Source organism: Callorhinchus milii, unplaced genomic scaffold, assembly GCF_018977255.1.
Source record: "Callorhinchus milii isolate IMCB2004 unplaced genomic scaffold, IMCB_Cmil_1.0 Scaffold1, whole genome shotgun sequence".
Lineage (NCBI taxonomy): Eukaryota > Metazoa > Chordata > Chondrichthyes > Chimaeriformes > Callorhinchidae > Callorhinchus > Callorhinchus milii.
In genome coordinates, this window is record NW_024704742.1 from 130,631,946 (window position 1) to 130,648,017 (window position 16,072).

A 16,072-nucleotide genomic window follows, 5' to 3' on the forward strand; every position below is an offset into this window, starting at 1 on the left:
CAAGATAATTGCTGCTCCTATCACCCCCATCCTCGACCAACTCCACTGGCTTCCCATCATACAGAGGATACAGTTCAAGATCCTGGTCCTCACTTTCAAAGCCCTCCACGGTCTTGCTCCCCACTACCTCTCCGACCTCCTAACCCCCTACCACCCTGTTCGCTCCCTCCGCTCAGCGGGCTCCGACCTGCTTCGCACCCCCAGCCTTGCTTGCCCCACTATTGGCGGGCAGGCCTTCCACCACTCTGCCCCCACCCTCTGGAACTCCATCTCGGACTGCCTCCGTCTCGCCCCCACCCTCGCCGCCTTCAAGACCCACCTCAAGACCCTCTTCTTTGACCGTGCTTTCGATCTCCCTGCTTCACCCCACCACCTTCCCCCCACCGCCCTCCCCCCTCTCCCACCCTGACCCTCAGCTCGGGTCCGTAATTCTGTCTGTCCAGAGCCTTGGGACGTCCTTCTGAGTGAAAGGCGTTATACAAATGTAATTTTGTTTTTGTTGTTGCTGCAGTTGTTTAACTTTATGTATAGGAAGGAGGAAAAGTAATGCTCAACTGCCATCTGCTGGGATCACTGCCATCACCTGGTATTGCACAGCAACAACTTTTTGCCATTCAACATCCATGCACACATTAAATATTTTGATTATACTCAAACAACAGTGAGGGCTTCCTTATGTTGCCTTGTGTTTACAAAAATCTGAAGAGACATTCATTCAATGCACCAAGCATTCTCCTTTCGCAAAACAAACCTAATCTATTGTATCACCGATTACAAGTTTATTTAATCTCCTAAAAGACATGTGTAAAAATACTTAAGATCTCCCAAAGTTCAATTCCAGTATATTAACCCAGTCAGTCCTACAATTCCACTATTCGATTTTGACCTGTTAAAAGGCAACATCCTCTGCAGTCTATCTAGTCTTGCAGTTTTGTTAATTTTGCTGCAATGGAATGCTGATGTTTCAGGTTTTGTGGTGGGGTAAATGGAGGTAAGTAATCTATCAGTAGGGATTGAACAGTGGCTGAGATCCAGGTCTGTAACCATGTGATTTAGGAAAGATCACCATGAGTACTGGAATTGAATTATTCCTGAATTGTGTCCTTAGTGAACATAGAAGTCATAATGTTTAAATTAGCAAAAAAAACAAGTGATGCTTGTTATTGAGTTAATAAAAATACTGATACCAGATTGTAATTAATTGTTTGCAAGTCTCACATTCTCACTGATGTATACTATATACTACTGGACTTGGAACTGACTTATTGTGTGATAACTTGATATTTCCCATTAAATGTAAACAAAAATCACCACTATAAGATGTGATTGTTAGGACATTGTGCAGGCAGAGAAATGTGTTTGATTGTGATCCATAATTGAACAATAATAAAAATCCTTACATTTGGTATAGTGCCTTCCACGTTAGGAAGATGTGCTTCAATGATATACTGTGCTTCAATGATAATGCTTCAATGATATACTGTAAAGTGCAATGAGTGTGCGTTATGTGGGCGAACCTGGCCAGGTTATAATATAATAATAATAATCCTTGCATTTGATATAGCGTTTTTCACATCTTCTAGACATCTCAAAGCGCTTCACAGAATATACTGTAAAGTGAATTGACTGTATACTTGTGGGCGAAACGCGGCAGCCAATTGCGCACAGCAGTGTCCCACAAACAGCCATGGATTGAAAATGACCAATTTATTATTGTTTTGTTTTGGAGGGATTATCATTAGGCGTGTGGAGTAAGGAAACTTGCCCAGGGTTTTGCCCTGCCTGGAATTGAACCCAAGTGTCTTGTTTGCAGGCGAATGCTCTAACCACTGAGCTACGGGACTCCACTTGACAGCACTCCTCATCTAGATCCAGATGAGTGACCAGTTATGAGTTATTGAAAGTTGGAGAGCACTTGTAGAACCTTACCTCAGTGTTGTCACCTAATTCTGGAGGAGAGAAAATTGGGAAAGATTGGAGGGGGAGAGGAGAAATCAGTATTATAATTATTGGAGGAGGGGTTGTGGGAGTATTGGATTTTGTGCTTTGCACTCAAAAGTGATCTATAAATAATTTAAAATTATTCACAAACAACTGACTGAACCTGCTGTATTTCAGAGGATTTTTCTTTCAAGATTCTCAATTTTTTTCTTGACATTCAGGAATAAAGAAAGATCATTAACAGATTTGTTTACAGATGTTTTGAAGAAAATACTGAGTAACAAAGTGTCAGAGAGTTTTATTTTCCTCTTAGCCAAATACTCCAAAATAGGATAGAACTGCAGCATTTTGGACTGTAAAATTTGCACTTTTATTGCACTCAGGCGAAAGAACATTCTATATATTAAAATATAATACTGTTAACATATTATAAGATACATTCACAACACTTCCCTCCACCAATGCACACACACCACTGACCATTGTATCCTTTATGTTTTGGTTAAAGTTTTACACATTTTGTCTTTGGCTCTTATAATAATAACAATAATAATAATAATATTGCACCAGCTTTCTGTTTCTCTTACCAGCTGAGCTTTTTTTTGTAGCTTATTTGGGGAAGGAATTACCCCTCAACTTAAAGTGACCCAATTTCACCATCAAAGCACGCTCAGAAACTTTACTCCCCTTTATTTTATACAAATGAAAGGATAGAGGCTTTACCTCAAGGCAATATAAGTGACAGGTTTACAAAATGTTCCAGCAAATGGCAGGGTTTTGATTTATGTTTTCAAATTGCCTGCAGGAATACGATTTTCTAATCAGAGACATACAGTGAAATTATTATATGTGCACGTTGACCCTTTGTATTTTGCTTATAAAATTACAAAGCAAAATATGATGGCATTCTCTGTGTGGGTGAAATGACTTTTGAGTTTGGTGCTTGGGGCTTTAGAGGTTAACATCAACACCAAAACGCTTCCGCTCATCAATCAACTCTCACAGTAACCTGGGAACAGTTACATTCTCTTGTGTTCAACAAGGGGAGGCCCAATCAAATGTATTATTTAAACACATTACATTCAGCCGTAATGTATTATGTTTATTTTTCTCTCCGTGATTTTGTTTGATCACAAGCAGGAAAACAGTTGTTCTTAAATCTGCCTGTTCAGGTGGATGTTAAAGATCCTATGGCACTACTTATGGATTCTAACATTAGTGCTATGGTTTAGACTTCTACCAACTCTTATCTGGTTAAGGAAACAGTAGTATTCCTCAGGATCCCTGAATAACCCAAAATATTGAATGACCAAGCGATGGTAGATATCTTGAAATGAATTCTTTGTGCCCATATTTGTAGAGGAAAACTCAGACCATACCAAATGGAAATAGAATTTCTAGGAAAAGATGAGCAGATTCTAAGAACAGTGCATATTATGAATAACTAGGTAAGGGACAGGAAAAAATGAAAGGAAGTCAAGGCAAGGTCAAAACACCAGACTTTGATCGAGTGGAAGGGTGCTTAAGGAAATTGGTCATGTTCTGACAGGTATGGTTAGGGACTGATTGGAAGTGGCAGCCGTGCGTGTGCCTCAGAATTGGGCAGTAGCAAATGTAATACCACTTTATAATAGTGCATTTGATGTAGCGCCTCATCATGTCTTTGAGACGTCCCAAAGCACTTCACAGAATATACTGTAAAGTGAATTGACTGTATATTTTGTGGACGAAACGCGGCCATCAATTGCACACAGCATTGTCCCACAAACAGTCGTAGATTGAAGTGACCAAGTGACTTTACTAAAAGAGGCAAAGAGATAACCTGGGTAACTGCAGGCTGGAGAGTCTGACTTCACGTATAGGGAGAGCATTAAAAGATCGCCTTAAGGAGCAATAATGAAGCACCTAGACCGACATGCAATTGTAAGAGGGAGTGATCATGGCTTCACATAATATAATAATCCTTGTTTTTGATATAATGCCTTATATCTTTGATTGGCGGATTGCTCAAAGCACTTCACCGAATATACTGTGAAGTGAATTAACTATTTATTTTGTGGGTGAAATGCAGCAGTCAATTGCGCACAGCAGTGCCCACAAACAGTCGTGGTTTGAGTGACCAAATTATTATTTTGGAAGGAATTACCTCCAGAAAAATGACCCACCAATCGACTAACAACTGGGTTCCTATTTGCTGTTACGTAAACAGAGGCGTGTGGAGTAAGGAAACTTACCCAACATTTCACCCGGCCGGGAATCTAACCCAGGTCTCTCGCTTGCGAGCGAGCGCTCTAATCACTGAGCTACAGACTACAGACTAATCCATGTAGAATAAATTGCTATCAACATCTACATTATTGTAGCATGCAACTAGCAGGATGGTAATAATAATAATAACCCTCGCATTTGATATAGATTTGAGACGTCTCAAAGCGCTTCACAGAATATGCTGTAAAGTGAATTGACTGTATATTTTGTGGGCGAACGCGGCAGCCAATTGCGCACAGCAATGTCCCACAAAACAGTCGTGGCTTGAAAATGACCAATTTATTATGGTTTTTTTTTCGGAGGGATTATTATTAGGCTGTGTGTGGAGTAAGGAAACTGGCCCAAGGTCTCGCCCTGACCTGCCCGGGATTGAACCCGGGTCTCTCGCTGGCAAAGCTACAGGACTCGAAGACGTGATAAGGCGCTCTATCAAATGCCAGGATTATTATTAGCATTAAATACAGTGCAGAGTGTTTTTTCCACATCCACAAAGGCCATCAGCACTTGGCCATCTTCCCCCCCTCCCCCTCCCGCCCCTGTCAATCAAAGCCACGGTAACCACGGGCAACGGCGCACGAATCAACGTCACGGACGGCGGCGCGAACCCTTTCCCCGATCTCTTAAAACAAAAGCAAATTTTCTTCGGTTTTTTTTTGATATATATATACATATACAAGTAAACTCATCACCAAAAAAAAAGAGATAAGATCGGAGCCGTCCGTCGCCGCAAAGTGTTTTACACCCTCTTCGGAAATTAAAATAAACGTCCGTAGCCCAAAGCCCACCAAAAAGTAGCCCCAAAAGTAGCCCAAATCCAGTGCAGCGCCTCCTCACTGAGGTGGCGGAGTGGCTAATTTACGTTAGTGTTTTCGAAACCGTCCGAAAAGATCTTCCAATTCGGAGGGGAAATAAACCTTTTGCAGATTTAGGTCACAATTTTAAAAAATTGGCCGTTTTTTTCCGAACGCGCCACAACAAAACCCGCCCAATTGGGTGTGAAAACCCGCCCAACCCCCCGACGACGTTGGTCGGGGACCAGGGGCAGCCCGGCCCGGCCCGCGGCGTGACGTCAGCGAGACAAGATGGCGGCGCGGATTTGAAGGGGTCACGTGAGCGACCGCTTTGTCAGACAGTAAAAAAAAGAGAAGCTGCAGGTAACGGAGCGTCCGGGCCCGCGGCCCCGAGACACCCCCTACACACACCCCGCGGCCCCGAGACACCCCCTACACACACCCCGCGGCCCCGAGACACCCCCTACACACACCCCGCGGCCCCGAGACACCCCCTACACACACCCCGCGGCCCCGAGACACCCCCTACACACACCCCGCGGCCCCGAGACACCCCCTACACACACCCCGCGGCCCCGAGACACCCCCTACACACACCCCGCGGCCCCGAGACACCCCCTACACACACCCCGCGGCCCCGAGACACCCCCCTTCCCACACCCCGCGGCCCCGTGTACCCCCACACCCCGCGGCCCCGTGTACCCCCCACACCCCGCGGCCCCGTGTACCCCCCACACCCCGCGGCCCCGTGTACCCCCCACACCCCCGGCCCCGTGTACCCCCCACACCCCCGGCCCCGTGTACCCCCCACACCCCCGGCCCCGTGTACCCCCCACACCCGCGGCCCCGAGACACCTCCCGGCCCCGTGTATCCCCCACAGACCAGCCCAGAGACACCGCAGGCGACCCCCAGGCCTCGTGTCTCTCTCTGACACGGACTCCCACCCCCTTCCGGAGCAACTGCTCCGGACACCGAGCCCGGATCCTCCCCCTCACACCCACCCCGGGCCAACAGCACCGCGCGGCCCCCGCGAACATCTCACACCGACGCCGTGTCCCACAGCCCCTCAGCAGCAGCAGCGGCGGCGGCGCGGCCAGACCTGTAAACCGAGCGGCCTACGGCTCGGCTTCAAACTAGCAGCGAACCCGGGGGAGGCGGGACAGTGAGTGAGTCCCCGGGGTAGTAGTGTTGGTGGTGAAGGACCTGGGGTCCTGGGCCCGCGAAGGTGGGGTCGACTGGGCCCTGAGTGAGAGGGGCTGCTCGGGTTCGGACGCCGCACGGTGGATATAACCCCGGGTTTGACCCGCTCCCCGGCCCCGCCGGCGAGAAGCCTCTCCTCAAGAGGTTAGATGTCACCGAAAGGCCGAGCCGAGCGGGCGAGGCCTTTGCTGCTGAACTGCCGCCACGCGGGCGGCTACCGAGAGCGCGTGAGCCGAAGCCGACACGAGAGACGAGGCCTTCCCTCTCCCTCTCCCCCCCCATATCCAACCCCTTCCCTCGCTTTACTGTGCAGGGACCAGGCCGAGGTCTTGTTCGGGAGGGCGGGCGGGCGAATAGCGCTTAATTTCTCGCCGTTTCCTTCCCCAACAGCGCCGACGAGGCCCCGGGAAGTCGCCCCCTTCCCCTCACCTCACCGGCACATTGCCTTATAACCCCCCAGACACAGGCCCGGAAAACCCGTCCTGTGTACTGTGTCGTTCGTACTTTTATTTTCTCTCTCTCTCTCTCGTTGGGAAGAGTTCGTTCGTATCCTTTCTCCCTCTCTCCCCTCTCCCCCCTCTCCCCCCACCACCACTACACAGAAATGCCGAGCGTTGCGTTGGGTTTCAAACCGTCTGGTTATTATTGTGCCTTCGTCTGGTTTTTGAGCGGCAAACGTGGGTGTTGTGAGGGGTGATTTAGTGAAGACATCCGCGGAGGGGTGAGGGAGGGGGGTGGGTGGTGGGGTGGAGGGGGTGGGTGGGGAGGAAGGCCCCCAGGACTGTGTCTGGGATTTTATTTTACCCATTGCCTCAAGGCTTCGCCCCCGTCTCTAACCTTCGGTTCCGTGAGGAAATAAAAATGGTAAATCGCAACGTCTTGATTTCCTCCGTTCGCGGTGGGGCTGTTGCTGGAGTAACATTTCGCTCTCTCTCTCCCTCCCCCCTCTCCCTCCCTATGTGGTGGGGCTGCGATTCGAGAGATTTTTTTTCGGGCCTCAGGAACGAACGAACAGCTGTTGTTTTTCCAAAGGGGAAGAGAGGAATTTTATTTGGGGAGGGCGGTGGGTTGGGGGGGAAACAAAGAGATTCGGTCGATAGAATATCTCGACACGTCCCTCCTTTTTGTTTACCAAAACCCCCCACTGTTTCTAAGCCTTTGAAAGTAGACCCTTTTTTTAAAAAAATAAAAATAAAGTCCTTCGATTCACTGTATCGGGATGTAAACACACTGCAGTGATTTTTTTTCACACATGGCCGGTTGCTAAGGCATGTGGCTTCCAAGTGCAATTGTGGATCAGATTTCTGATGCTCGGAAGGACATCCTTTTAGGTGCACTGTTTTATAATAATACTAATAATAATAATAATCCTTGCATTTGATATAGCGCTTTTCACGTCGGGAGGACGTCCCAAAGCGCTTCACAGAACACACTGTAAAGTGAATTGACTGTATATTTGTGGGCGAACGCGGCAGCCAATTGCGCACAGCAATGTCCCACAAACAGTCGTAGATTGAAAATGACCCAATTTTTTTTTTAAGCGAAGTTTTTCTCTTGAGGCATTTCCCCTTCCTTCTAAAATGTTTGCTTCCTTGTTTGGGGTCCCCGCCGCTGCTTTCGTGAAGCACACCGAGGCATTCTTTTGTGTGAAAGGCTTTTTAAGTTTTGGTAACAGAAAATAGCCATTTATTCTTTCCCGCCTCTTCCACCAGAGACCATTCCGCGACCCATATACCACAAACCTTTCCAAACCACGTTATGCCCTTTAATATTTTTATCCTCCCAAGTTAAGTCCCTCTCAATTGATTTCTTGTCTGTCTATTTTGGAGTATTAGATTCCAGATTTGTATTGCCCTCTCTATGAGAATATTTTTTTCCTCATCTTGTTTTATCCTAACCAGTTATAACTTCATTTTAAGGTTCTGTCTCCTTATAACTGATGGACCCCCATATATATTTTGTAGAACTCTGTAAATGTTTTGTTAATTTCCATATTTTCTTTAATTTAAATACGTAAACCAAGCAGCCAATGTAAAACTACTGTGCTGTTAGCTGCGGTTTTTCTCTTTGTATTGCTATTGTTTCTGGCTGTAGCAATCGCTGGTCGAATCACGCAGCAAAGTTATTTTGCCATTATTCTATTCTGGTGATTGCCGAACACTTATATCGGTTTGTACAGACCACCCTGTTCGTGGCTGGTCTGGGTCCGTAACTTCAGATCCCTTCACCTCTCAACAAAGTGTGAACAAAGAGGCACCTTCCAGGTCATTGGATTGCCATTGCTGACCCTGTTGGTCACCATGTGAAGGAAGCGCTGCAGTGTCACTTCCTGTGCACCAAGTGAGATCAGCAATGCTGCCTTTTTTTTTGGTGGCAACCTGATGTCCAGAAAAGTGGAAGCTGCATGGATCACAGGGAGTCCACAGTACACTGTTCTACACCAGGGCGCCTTATAACTTGGTGGCCCTGTCCTGTGTGAGTTCAGCGCTCATTAGTAAAATAATCGAAAAATACATTTTTTTACAGATGTGTTTAATGTCAACCTGTCAGGATTGTAAATGTGATACTGTATTTCAGATGTATAACAATGCATTTCTTGTAGTATAGTGATACGTGCATTTAAAGGCTAAATAGGTTTCATAGCTGTCTTCATATATTTAGTAGTTGGTTTATTGTAGGTGCATTTTCATGTTGAGATATCTACTAACTTTATATTAACTTTACACGATGGTTTTGGAGGGGTAATGGAAGTATTTTAGTTTGTTGAGGAAATGACTATTGAGAAGAGGTGATTTCAGAATTATGAAGTTTGTAGTGGTGCATATTTGGAATGAGGTATGGGATGGCATTTACTGCATTTTAGTGTTGAAAATCCTATTAGTACTTTGTCAAAGATGTTGACTAAGTGATTAAATTTATGGTTTGACTCAGTTGATAACCCTCTTGCCACTCGGTCAGAATAGTGAGTTGTGGATGGTAGGCGGGTCAAGTTCCACATAGGTAGCTGAGCTCACACTGTGGGCTGATACCCCAGTGCAGTACTGGGGGAATACTGCTTTGTTATCATCCTTTGGTTAGATCAAAGTCCTACTTCCTTGTTCTTCAGGTTCACTTTAAAAATCCGTTGTCACTTTTGAAAAGAGGAATTTCTCCCAGTGTCCTGTTCAATAATCCTCCATTTAACTTAGTCAATTCACCAAATTGCTGTTGCTCATAAATCTTACTATGAACAAAATGGCTGCCGCATCAGTCATTGTCCACAAAATCACTCCCTCAACTTGACGGTAATTATAAAAATGTTATTTTGTAATGTGCCCCCACCCCCCCACACGCACTTTTATCTGTGGTCCTTTGCTGAAAAACTTTCACTGCAGCAAAAAAATGTTGGAAGGGGTGGTGGAGAAATGCACGAATATGAAGGATCTTCAATCTGTAAATCACAGTCTAAAACCTGGTCTCTACTATTGCCTTCAATGCACCTTAAGGGGTTAATTACTGCAAGTAATATTTCCCAGCTGCCTCACTGCAGGAGTGAATGTATACCCATTCCAGCCAGTAATAATGTATTATTTTCCTTGGAGAATCTCCAGGAATTGTGAACAGAGTACAGAGCAGGGTGTATTAATGTTGAAAAGTATAAATCTGTGCCAGGTTTTGAAGCTTTAATATTTTAAGAAAAAAATTGACAATCTCATTTGTACTCTTTGAAATTGAAAATGTTTTTGGTATGAGGGTTTTTTAGTCTGAGAAGCTGTACAACTGCTAATTGACATTTTAGATCAAGAAAGTGAGAATAAAGCAGCAACAGATTATTTCAGTGAAGTTATTATTTTCAAACAAAAATTAACTGCCAAAATAATTTGTCTCTGTTCTCCTAGGCTGCACGTACACCATCAGAATATCTCCTCCAGCCAAGTCAATGGGGCCACTTAAATGTGCATCTGACCTTGTGCAGCTCTGGGACTAGCTGGGGAGGAAATGTAAAATATTTTTTAGGAAGGGAGGAGGTGAGATCTCATTGGAGCTTCCTCTTCCTGTTTCAACGCCTTGTATTCTGTTTTTAGATGAAGATGGATTGTCTGCAGGTTTGATTTGTTTAGTTAGGAACAACTAAATGCCACTAAAGTTCTTTGATTAACCTTAAAAGGCACATTTTGTCATTGTCATTCGTATGTTGAAAAAACAGACTTTATTAAAAAGGTGAATGTAGTGCACAGTGTAAAAAAAAATGTTAAAAAAAATGCAGAGTTGTCCAGAAAGACGAGGAAGAGTTGGGAGATGTGGAGCTTGGGTTTTAAGAGTTTCTATAGTTCTGTGGGAAGCAGCTAGGATATTGACATCCTGACGACTTAAGTTACAGTCAAGTTATCCAGAGTTTACTCTGTGTGCCAGTATTTCTGGAGACAGATTAGATTCTCAGATTAAATGGATTTGATAGTTTACGATTTGTTTTGTGGTAACTTAATGGACCCAATGTCCTTTTGTCCTTGCCTATATTTTATAAATAGTATTGTCCATGTCACTCATGGTGTGATTGGGCCAATTTCTTTAATGTAGAACTACAAACACACAATTATGGTACATGGAGGCAAAAGAGAATGTGCCCTTCATACTAAAGGTACTGTGTATATATATATATTTCAAACTCCAGATCTTCCAAGGAAAATGCAAATAACTGAATTGCTCAATAATTCTAGTTGATGTGAAAACCTAAATGCCATCATCTTACCTTTCTATGCAGTAAATAGTTAGAGGTGGTTGAGAAGCAGCCATTTTGTGCAGGAATGTGTGCTTCAGGCATCTGGCAGTGCATGCTTTATAATCACAGAATTCCCATTGGTGCATCCAAGGATGTATACTCCAGCTCACTGAGCCAGTCCAGAACCTTGGCGTTTTGTTTATAATAATATATAATCCTTGCATTTGATATAGCGCTTTTCATGTCTTCTCAACGTCTCAAAGCGCTTCATAGAATAGACTGTAAAGCGAATTGACCATATATTTGTGGGTGAACCCTCAACTGTCCTTTACCCCACTTCCATGCCATGCCTTCCACTCAGCCTCTCCCCCCACCCTCCCACCACCTCCGCAACATCACCCGGCTCCGCCACTGCCTCACCCCTCAGGCTGCTGAAACCCTCATCCACGCATTCATCACATCTAGACTGAACTACGCCAACTCCCTGCTTGATGGCCTTCCCAACTCTTTCTATCACAAGCTGCAGATCATCCAGAACTCTGCAGCTTGTGTCCTTTCCCACACCAGGCTCCGGCTCCACTGGCTCCCCATCCCCCAGAGGATAGAGTTCAAAATTCTCGTTGTCGCCTTCAAGAGCCATTCACGGCCTTGCTCCATCCTACCTCTAACTTGCTAACCCCATATCAACTTGCCTCTTCCCCCCACTCTGAGGCGGTCAGGCCTTCAGCCTCTCTGCCTGCACTCTTTGGAACTCCTTCCTTCATTCCCCTTGCCTCCTTCAAGGCAAGTCTCAAGACCCTTCTCTTCGTAGTGCCTTCGGCTGACCTCCACCTCCCTGATCCCAACCTCCTGCTAGGGTCCAAATCCCTGACTGTCCAGCGCCTTGGGACGTCCTCCCTATGTGAATGGCACTATACAAATGTAATTTTGCTTTATTTTGGTGGCTATTGCCAAAAGCGCTACATGTAACACTAACCTGAATTTTACCCCAATGTTGTTTCAGTAGAGTTTACTTCAGCTTTTAAACCATTTTTATATTAGTGCTCCGTTGTCTTGAATAATTAAATACTCAAGCAAGAGTTGTTGCTATGGAAATGCATTGCTTTCTGGGCTTCTTTGTTGGTGGTGTCTACTTCAGGAAGTGCAAAATGTCACGACTTTGATCAACTTTGTGAGATGCGTGTAAACGTTTACAATTCACATACAACGTAAACTCACTAAAAAGGTTACAAATGGACAGGAAATTTGACCGAATCAATGGGTTGAAAATATATATTTCACCTGCAAAATATACAGTCGATTCACTTTAGTGGAGTCCTGTAGCTCAGTGGTTAGAGGACTCGCCTTGCAAGCAAGAGACCTGGGTTCATTTCCCAGCAGGGCGAAACCTTGGGCAAGTTTCCTGACTCCACACACCTGATAATAATCCCTCAAGAAAAAAAACCAATAATAAATTGGTCACTTCAATCCACGACTGTTTGTGGGATATTGCTGTGTGCTGCCACATTTCGCCCACTAATATACAGGCGATTCACTTTACAGTCTATTCGGTGAAGCGCTTTGAGACGTCTAGAAGACGTGACAAGTGCTATATCAAATGCAAGGATTATTAGTATTACAGTATATTTTGTGAAGTGCTTTGAGGCATCTCAAAGGCATGATAAGGCACTATATCAAATGCAAGGATTGTTATATTATTGTTGACCTCACAAGAGAGTTTACATTGTTATTCTGTAGTCTATTACATAATCTTGATTGAGGCCACATTCATATTTTCGATTTAGTCCTCTTGCAGTCAGGCACACCATAACGTTAATCAAACCTTCTGAGTTTCGGGGCCTGTATTATAGACTTGGTCCCATTTGAATCATTTCTGTTGTGGAATGTTCTACAGAAACACAAAAATAATGCTTGCTAATCCATTCTCCTATTGGTGTGTTTAGGAGCTGTAGATGTGAAAGGCACTATATAAATGCAATTTGTTGTTTATGTGGTGTGTGGGTGGGGGTTGATCCTCCTTCAATTCTTGGAATAATGACTTCTGTATACTATGAGACACCAGGACGCTATGGGTAATCCCTGTGCTGTGTCTGTAATGACGTACTTTATCATTTAGACTGTGACAGTCATGGAAATGGGTCACTTGGCCCAACTAGTTCATACACCATGTAAACCTCCAATTGTCCGCTACTATACCCAACTATTTTCTTCCCCTTATTTAACATCTTTTTAAATATTTTGGATGCTGACAGAAGCCATAGCTTCTGACAGTGAGTTCCACATTCTCCCACACCTTCTAAACGCCCTTTTAAATCTGTCACTGTTTATTTTATATTTGTGCCTCTTGTTAGACTCGACAGCAAGTGGAAATGGCTTATTAATATCCGCCTTATCAAATTCTTCAATAATGTTAAACGCATTATATACTGTGGAAAATAAACTGAGTGTGAGGGTCTGGTTGCCTCATCTGTATGCTGTGAGCCTGAGAACGATGTTGTGCTTCAATAATACCTGGTCCATACTTTCAAGGCCTTGTTTCAAGACAGGTTGGGATTTTTATGATCCCCAAAACTGAAGTATAATGGTGCTCCATGTAGAAATGAGATTGTAAGACCACACTGGTGAGTTGATTGCATTTTTGGGTGACCTTAAGTTGAGTTTGCACTATATATACTTTCAGGAGGTATGCGGGTCTGTTCTGTTAGTCACTCCAAATGTAACATACAGTTTGCGTTTAAAGTTAGATTGTTTGATACTGGCAGAAAATGCCTTGGATTTCAAGAAACTACAGAGATGAGAAAATAGCTTCATGATTTTCTCAGGGTGATCCCTTTTGCTATAAGTTATTAAATATTTCAGTTGACTTAATAAACTGAGAAAAGACTAGCAGCTTTCATTCATCAGCGTACAAGTTGAAAGAACTTCAAAATTCAAGGTTTGGAAAATGTAAGGGATGGGCTGCTTACAAATCTATGTAGGATTTGTTGTGTAAAAATAAATGATTTCAATTGAGGGTCAGACGTTTAGCCTAAAAGACCAGTTAGGGTTATTTTCAGAATAGTATGCAGTAATGCAATAGATTTAGAAAAAAGATTGCCTGGAGATGGGTGTATGCTTTTTGTAACTTTCTCCCCTTTACTTGGTCGGGCCATCAAAAGCAGGTTATTTGCCATCTTGAGCAGAATGATAGTGTCTTATGTTATACATTCAAGTGTACAGTTTATAACTGAAGTGGGGTAAAAGGCCAAGTTTGTTTCTAACAAAATGGTCTGGAAGGGAAACTTAAATCTAGGTAGGTAAGTTATCTGTAGTAAAAAAAAAAGTAATTTATGAAGTAGTTTTCTAGACGAGCTGTTGCTGGATACATGCCCAGAATTGCCATGACTGAAACAGTCATTGCATTGCATAGAATTACTGACCCAACAATAAAATGTTAGCCATTTGATGGTTATTAATGTAGAACACTAAATATAGAAACTTTTCTGCTAAATTCACCAAGAAACAATAAAGCTTCATCATTTTGAAAGGTTTTGTGTCCAGATTACATTGTTATAATAATAGCTTAGCATAAAAGTCTTGAAAATCTGGCTATTTCAACAGTTATTGAACTCCTGATTGAAACCTTTCTTCAGAAACTTGCCCTCTTGTCAGTTTTCAGTTGGTTACTTGCTTTAATGTAATCGTCAATGAATTTGGTAAGTTGTGAGTGATAATACGCAAGAACAGATGGCTAAACTTGCTCTGCCCCAAACAGTATTGTAAAAAACAGTAGTGAGACAGTTATCCCCACCGATTGGGACCAGCCCCATCGCAGATAAGCAAACAGTGAGGATAATTGGATATCACGCAAAATACAAATTGGCCACGGGTCTGACTTAAAATGTGTTCCAACTGGATTTATATTATTACTATAGTACCATTCCGCGCAAGAACGGCACTTTCGTGTTACTTTCTCCGTCTTTCCTTTTCACTCGACCCTTCTTTTGAGTAACTTGTCTTTTTGTCTCCTGCGCTCTCCCACGTTCTGTCGTCTGTGCAGTTAAACTGATATGAGGTTAATTGGCGTTACCCTCCAGCTTACTAAGCCAGTCCGGAACCTTGGGGTCTTGTTTGACCCTCAACTAACCTTTTTACTTCACATCTGTGCCATGACCCGCTCTGCCTTCCCCCACCTCCGCGACATCGCCCGGCTCTGCCACTCTCTCACTCCACAGACCGCCAAAACCCTCGTACACACTTTCATTAAATCAAGGCTTGACTATTCAAACTCACTGCTTGTCGGCCTCCCCAACTCCTACCTCCATAGGCTGCAGATCATCCAGAACTCTGCAGCCCGTATCCTCTCCTGCACCAGGCTCCGTGACCCTATCACCCCATCCTTGCCCAACTCCACTGGCTTCCCCTCACACAGAGGATACAGTTCAAGATCCTGATTCTCACCTTCAAAGCCCTCCATGGTCTTGTTCCCCCCCCCCACCTCTGCGACATCCTAACCCCCAACCATCCTGCTCACTCCCTCTGCTCAGCGGGCTCTGATATGCTTCACGTCTCCTGCCTCGCTCGCCCCACTATTGGCGGGCGGGCCTTCAGCCACTCTGCCCCCACCCTCTGGAACTACATCCTACAGTCCCTCCGCCTTGCCCCCTCCCTTGCCTCCTTCAAGACCCATCTCAAGACCCTCCTCTTCGACCGTGCTTTCGATCTCCCTGCTTCCAACCACCACCCTCCCTGATCCTAACACCCAGCTCGGGTCAGAAAATCTGCCTGTCCAGCACCTTGGGACGTCCTCCCAATGTGAAATGCGCTATACACATGTAATGTTGTTGTTTATTCTGCTGTATTCTTACAGTACAAGTTGCATATTTTAGGTTTGCATATGTCAGAAGGTGGATTAAAAGCTTTGCCAATACAACCTACGTTTTATTTTATCTGGCAACTTGCTGTAGTTTGGTGCAGAGTGGTCTAAAGATTGAAGAGTTTGTATTCTCTGTTTTTATTTTTATTTTCAGCTGACTGTCTTGATCCATGCAGAAATCCATCACTGTGCTTAAGCGTCTTGAGTCCCATGTATGCCATCTACACATGAAAATTCCTGTCTGGAATGGAATCCGCATTCTCCCTGGAGGGATGCACCCTGCTTACTTAATTCCAGACAGTATTGGGTGCAGGTTG

At 44.4% G+C, this 16,072-nt stretch overlaps 1 protein-coding gene across 14 annotated transcripts in view; it reads left to right on the forward strand.

Annotated features, from left to right (window-relative positions):
- Nucleotides 1-5,253: 5,253 nt before the first annotated feature.
- ubap2a (ubiquitin associated protein 2a) overlaps nucleotides 5,254-16,072 on the forward strand; it is a 59,262-nt gene continuing 48,443 nt past the window's right edge. For 4 of the 14 annotated variants that reach the window (XM_042335718.1, XM_042335721.1, XM_042335727.1 and 1 more), the window contains exon 1: nucleotides 6,065-6,171. The gene's annotated coding sequence lies outside the window, so the exon portion shown is untranslated. Of the gene's footprint in view, nucleotides 5,364-6,061; nucleotides 6,172-16,072 lie in introns of those variants that run through there. The other 10 variants (XM_042335709.1, XM_042335705.1, XM_042335707.1 and 7 more) reach the window with 7 other exon arrangements.